This window comes from Apodemus sylvaticus, chromosome X, assembly GCF_947179515.1.
Source record: "Apodemus sylvaticus chromosome X, mApoSyl1.1, whole genome shotgun sequence".
NCBI classification, from domain to species: domain Eukaryota; kingdom Metazoa; phylum Chordata; class Mammalia; order Rodentia; family Muridae; genus Apodemus; species Apodemus sylvaticus.
This window is the reverse complement of record NC_067495.1, coordinates 97,897,089-97,903,906: the sequence shown is the minus strand read 5'-3', so window position 1 is coordinate 97,903,906 and position 6,818 is coordinate 97,897,089. Positions and strand designations below refer to the sequence as shown.

The 6,818-nt window shown below is 39.3% G+C and overlaps 1 non-coding gene across 1 annotated transcript; it reads right to left on the bottom strand.

The window, feature by feature from the left end:
* Window positions 1-392: 392 nt before the first annotated feature.
* Trnap-ugg (transfer RNA proline (anticodon UGG)) lies at window positions 393-465 on the bottom strand. Its single transcript has one exon. It is a non-coding gene; the product is annotated as a tRNA-Pro (tRNA).
* Window positions 466-6,818: the final 6,353 nt, after the last annotated feature.

Sequence of the window (6,818 nt, the reverse complement as noted above, 5' to 3'; positions counted from 1 at the left end):
AATATTGAATCCGGGTTTCCATGACAACAATAAATGCTCCTCCCCTCTCTCTGCTCAGGAAGTAGGAATGCTCTGCCCATCCCTCCCTTTCTTTCTCTCAAAGCAGAACTCATTCACCCTTGTTATCTGTCGCATTAGAAAGCATAAGGGAAACTACCACCAGCCAGAAAGCAGAGCTTCACTCAAGCTGTGAATAAAACATTCCTAGAGGCCTGCTTGGCCCAGGCTTTCCTCACTAGACTAGGCCTCCATGGAAACATTGTCGTGGTTATAGAGCAACATTGTTGCCCTGGTCAGAGATGAGGTCTTTTATCTTCCTCAGGAGATTATGGAGATATGCTAGGTTGTGTCACCCTGTGTAGAAAGAGACCCAAAGAGGAAAAGTAAACACTTGGAGACGCCGGGAATCGAACCCGGAACCACATGCATCCAAAGCATGGGCTCAAACCACAGAGCTACATCTCCAGGCTGGCAAAGTGCCCGTTTATAGCCTATATCAATAAAGAGTGACCAAAGCTGCATTTATATGCCTTGAAAGAATCTGCAGCACATCTTAGTATATGATTTGCTGCTTTCTAATTTAAGATTTCTGTGGAATTTTTATGTTTTTCTTCTATGAGAACAGAATCTCTTTTCGATGAAAAGAAAATAGTATTAGCAACAAGAAATTCTGTGTTCTTTAAAACATGGCATACATACTATACATTGAGAGGATTGTGTGAAATTAATTATAATGTGTTTCTGTAGGTTTAGTAAGAACCGGCCAGGGTGGGGCAGACGTTGGGAAAATGGCATTGCAAGGTTGGGTCCCTTATTGCTAGGGCTGCCCTTAGCCTTGTGTGCCTCCCTTGGGGGAAGGATACCAGGAGCTCTTGGGGACCGAGGCCAGCATCCCTTTACCATGTCATGTAGTGCCAAAGCTTGGAAATCCCTGCATCTTGTTTGTTCCTTTATAATCCCCTTCCCCTGGATCTCTGGGCCTCTCTCCTATCCTGTTGCACCATCAGGAAGGTCAGTGGCCTGAACTCAAGCTTGAATAAGGACTCTCATGTGCTTGCATAGGATTCCTGGTTCCTGGTGCTCTCTTTGGGGTTTTCATGATCTGAGTACAACACTGGGTCTTCAGGTAGAACTGTTTCCAGTTTTCTGAGGAACCACCAGATTGACTTCCACCAGCTTGCAATCCCACCAGCAAAGGAGGAGTGTTCGTCTTTCTCCACATCCTCACCAGCATCTACTGTCTCCTGAGATTTTTATCTTAGCCATTCTAACTGGTGTGAAGTGGAATCTCATGGTTGTTTTGATTTGCACTTCTCCGGTGACTAAGGACTTTGAACATTTCTTTAAATGCTTCATGGCCATTTGAGATTCCACTTTTGTGAATTAATTTTCTGTTTAGATGTGTACTCCAATTATTAATTGGGTTATTTGTTTTTTGGGAGTTTAACTTGTTGTGTTCATTTATATTTTGGATGTGTGCCCTCTGATGTAGGGTTATTGAAGATTGTTTTTCCTAATCTACACGTTGTTTTTTTTTTTTTTTTAATGTATTGAGGGTCACTTTCCCTTACAAGAGCTTTTCAGTTTCATGACATTCCATTGGTTAATTGTTGCTCTTAGAGCCTGAGCCACTGGAGTCCTTTTTAGAAAAATTTTCTCTGTGCCAATGAGTTTGAGGATCTTTCCAAATTTCTCTTTTTTTAGATCCAGTGTATCTGGCTCAGTGTTGAGGTCCTTGATCCACGTGGACTTGAGCTTTGTGCAAGGTAACAAATATGGGTCTATTTTCAGTTTTTTACATAGAGGCTGCCAGTTATATCAGCACCATTTATTGAAGACTCACTATTTTCCCCCTGTATGTTTTTGGGTTCTTTGTCAAATTTCAAGTGTCAATAGGTATATGGGATAACTTCTGGGTCTTTGATTCTATTCCATTGATTGAACTGTGTGTCTTTGCACCCATAACCCCCTTGGTCTTTATCACTATTACTTTGTAGTACAGCTTGAGGTCAGGGATGGTGATTTCCCCAGAAGTTCTTTCATCGCTGCGAATTGTTGTAGATATTCTTGATATTTTGTCTATCCATAAGGAGTCGAGAATTGATCTTCCCATGTCTGTGAAGAATTCTGTTGGAATTTTGGTGGGGATTGGATTGAATCTATATATTCTTTTGGTAAGATGGCCATTTTCACTATGTTAATATTGCCATTCCATGAGTATGGGGGATTTTCTGAGGTCTTCTTCAACCTCTTTCTCAGAGATGTGAAGTTCTGTCATACAGATCTTTAACTTGCTTGGTTAGAGTTACACCGAGATACCTATTGCTATTTGTGTCTATTGTGAAGAATGTTGCTTCCCTACTTTCTTTCATTTCTTTCCCTGGCAGTTTGTCATTTGTATAAATGAAGACTACTGATTTGTGTGCTTTAATTTTATATCCTGTCACTTTGCTGATGTTGTTTATCAATGGTCGTACTTCTCTGGTGGGATTTTGCAGGTCGATTATATATGCTATCATAACATTTGCAAATAGTTAGACTTTGATTTCTTCCTTTCCAATGTGTATCGCTTGATCTCCTTTTGTTGTCTAATTGTTCTAGCTAGAACTTTGAGTACTAGATTGAATTAATAGGGAGTGGGCAACATTTTCTTGTCCCAGATTTTAGTGGGATTGCTTCATTTCATTTGATGTTGGCTTTTGGTCGGATATATATTGCTTTTATTATGATTAGGTAGGTGTCATGAATTCCTGATATCTCCAGGACTTTCAACATGAAGAGGTGTTGTATTTTGTCAAAGGATTTTTCAGAATCTAATGAGATGATCATGTGTTTATTTTTCCTTTGAGTTTGTTTATTTAGTGGATTATGTTGATGGATTTCCATATATTTATGTATCACTGCATCACTAGGATGAAGCCAACGTGATCTTGGTGAATGATTGTTTTGATGTGTACTTAGATTCAGTTTCAGGAAATTTTATTGAGTATTTCTGTATTGATATTTATAATTGAGATTGGCTTGAAGTTCTTATTCTTTCTTGGGTCTTTGCATGGTTTAGGTATCAGAGTAATTGTGACTTCATAGAATGAATTAGGTAGTGTTCCTTCTGGTTTTATATCAGGGAATAATTTTAGGAGTATAGGTATTAGTTGTTTGAAGGTCAGGTAGAATTGTGCGCTACAACCATCTGGCCCTGGAATATTTTGGTGAGAGGGTTTTGATGACTTTTTCCTTAAGGGTTATGGGATGGTTTAGATAGTTGATCTGATCCTGATATAACTTTCATGTGTGGTATCTGTCTACAAAGTCATCCATTTCATCCAGATTTTCCACTTTTGTAGACTATAGGCTTTCGATGTGGGTTATGATGATTTTTTTTGTATTTCCCGTGTTTCTGCTGTTAATTCTCCCATTTCATTTCTGGTTTTGTTAATTTGGATACTGTGTCTGTGCCCTCTGGTTAGTCTAGCTAAAGGTGTATCTATCTTGTTGATTTTCTCAAAGTATCAGCTCTTGGGATTGTTAATTCTTTGTATCTTTGTCTACGTTTGTAACTGTTGGATTTCAGACCTGAGTTTGACTATTTCCTGCCATGGACTCCTCTGGGGTGTTTGCTTCTTTCTACTCTATGGCTTTCAGGTGTGCTGATAAATTGCTTGTATGGGATCACTTCAATTTCTCTTTGAAGGCATGGAGTGCTATGAATTTTCCTCTTAATTCTCCTTTCTTTGTGTCCAATAAGTTTGGCTATGATGTTTCTTCATTTCCATTGAAGAGTATATAGAGATAGCAGATTATAGAAGTCTGAGTCTAAGATTAAGTACATTGTTCAACTTAGCCCATTACAGAAATGGTACAATGAATGCAATCAAAATAAGATGCAATGACTTGGAATAAAGACAATAAGCATTGGCAGAGAAGATGAGGTAGTAAAGGAGAGTGAGAGGAAATAAAAAGTGAAGACAGAAGCACAGGAGAGGGAAGGAGAGAGGGACCCCAAGGTAAAGTGTGGGGAAGAGATAAGTAGTAGCAACCCATTGCCCATGGGAAGAGAGTGCTTAGGCAGTGCTGGATAATTGCTGATACTCAACCGACCAAGTGCTATGAATTATGTGTCAGTATTTCTCTGTGAGTCAGGATCCTTTTGCATTATATTTCACTCTGGATGATTTACTTAAATATTCTTCCTTTATTTGAAATAAATTCACCATTTCTCTCCTAAAATATGCTAATTCCAGATTCCAGTCCCTGTACTTGTCTCAGATCCACTCTCCTTTCCCTCCTATTTGGATCTACTTTCTTCCTGTCTCTCATTACAAAAGCACAGGCTTCTAAGATATCACATCGAAAGATAACAAAATGGCTTAGAATAAGATAAAGCACAACTATCACATAGAAGCTGGCCAAGGGAACAGAAGAAAGGAACCCGAAATTAGGCAATGAATCTGAGATCCACCTATTCACATACTCAGGTGTCCCATACCCAGTCAAACCTGAATGGTATAATATAATATATGCAGACATCAGGGTGCAGGCCCTGTGCCTTCATAATAGAACTGATCTTAAAATCCTTTCTAATATTAAAACTACAGTGAGAATTCTGTCAGTCTCCATGGGTCACAAGTTAATTGATTCAGAGATAGAAAGCAGTTATTTACAACTTAGAACACATTCCAAGAGGTTGTAAAACAATTAACTAAAGGTCATAAAAGAGAAGAGATGATTTATTGTAGGTGCAAGGACAGAAGATAAAATATTGACTGGGTTGATTTATACAAAAGTTCAGTAAAAACTTATGGGTTTTAAACCTCCAGCAACCTGTAAAGCTAGTTACAATTAATGAACATCTAGTTTTAATGGATACATATGCAGACACTCTCTGTTGTATACTACTTACTGTAACCTGTCCAGCGGGTCAGTTATTCCAGTGTCCCGAAGAGGTGCTACCTGAGGGTCAAAGGGGGGGAGAGAGAGAAGGAGGCCAAGCACCAAGAAAGATAAGTCAATCTGGGTCATGTCAAAGCCTCCTTTAATGTTCTGGGGTACACAGGTTTTAAGGCTTTCAGGAGGGGCGTGCACCAAGGCAAGGACAAAGAGGAGCAGAGGTATTCCTGGCATTTACTGCAGGAGATGAGGAGGTTATCTGATGAAGATACCTGGAGTCAGAGTTGGCGGTATTGATGCAAGCAGGACTATTCTGCAGTTATCTCGAAACAATGGCTAAACCAATGCCCATGGGAGAGGCTCTTGTTTGCTTTTCTCAGGGCCTTTACCATGTAAGCCAAAGTGGGGGTCTCTAATGGCTTTCCACAACTTATTAATTTTATGATTTGAATTTACATTTGACGTTTTAGTGAACTTTTAAAAATGATATGGATTTTTGTACAATCCATGTGATCAATTTCCCTAGAATAGTTAGAAAAGAACTATGTCCACTACATTGTAGGGAACTATTACATCAGAGCAGGAGGAGAGAGCAAGATTAGGAGAAGGCAGGAGAAGGACAGCAGAGCAGAATAACTTAGAATTTAAAAGCAAACTTGGGGATTAAGAGAGCAATATGCAGTATGCAGAGAGACAGAGGGACTCAGAAGAAGCTGCAGAGAAAGCAGAAGGAGCAGGCAGGCTTCTCCTTGCCATGGGACTGAACAGGTATTTTCTTAACAGCAAGGCTGCCTTAATCTTTCTAAAAGACAACAGAGCTTTTTCCTTAAAGACTGAGGTTTAATCCTTTTACCAATAAAAGGGCAGAAGCTTTCTCTTTCTTTATGCAGTAAAGATGGTAGCTCAGTTTTCATCCAGAGTGAGTGAATTCTTTCTGCACAGGCACATGGTTTTTTGCTCCATATATGTAGGTAAGTATCGATGTGTGTATATATGTAGGTAAGTATGGATGTGTGTGTGTATGTGTGTGTGTGTATGTTTAGGTATGTATGTAATTATGATTTTAGCATGCAACTAAGTTCTTCTCAATTGCATGGAGTTGTATGACTGTTTATGCATGATTTTCTATATGAATTTATGTTAGTCTATACATATTTGCTTGTGGTAAAGAATTTCCTTTTGCTATTGACTCTAATCTGGTTCAGTAAATGTTTCTTGTTCTAAAACCTTCTTCCTGTTTGACAAGCTAGTGGCAAGTCTTCTGGCCAAGAGATAGCAAATCCCTGGCAGTTAATCCTTTACTTAATCCCCCTGTTTCATGATGAGGTGCTAAAAGCTACAGCCTGCAGTGCTTGGCTCAAAGGATAGGCAGGCCAGCTACCATTGAAAAGTAACTTAGACTTAAGATAGGTAAACATTATAAAATTGCAACCCTAATATCTTGCAAGAGCAAGTCTTGCTCCCACCTACAAACTCTGTCCTCAGATATCTTCAAGAGAGAACATGAATGCCAGAGCTGGTCCCTGACAGATTCACTCAGATGTCAACAATAAACAAATGGATAGGTAAAAAATATTCAAGAGTGTGGTAACTCATATGCAGTACGATAAACATTGTACATATTTGCTTATATGTGAGTATCACGAGTTAAATAAATAATGATAACCAAGCTACAATCCATAGACCCAGAGAGGTTCTGCATAGAAGGAGTGACTAAGGGGACACAAGAATCTCTCTGGGAGGGGACAGTAGAGTAGATGATGTGGGTGAGTGCAGAGGGTACAAGAAAAGAAGGATCAGGTGCTTTGGGAGAGGGGTGATGATGGTGTTGAGCAAGAGAATGCAGTGGAGACAGAATCCATGGGCAGTGGAGAGGTGTTAAGGAGATTATTGCAGTAGAAATATATTCTAAAATATGTGAAGTCAATGCA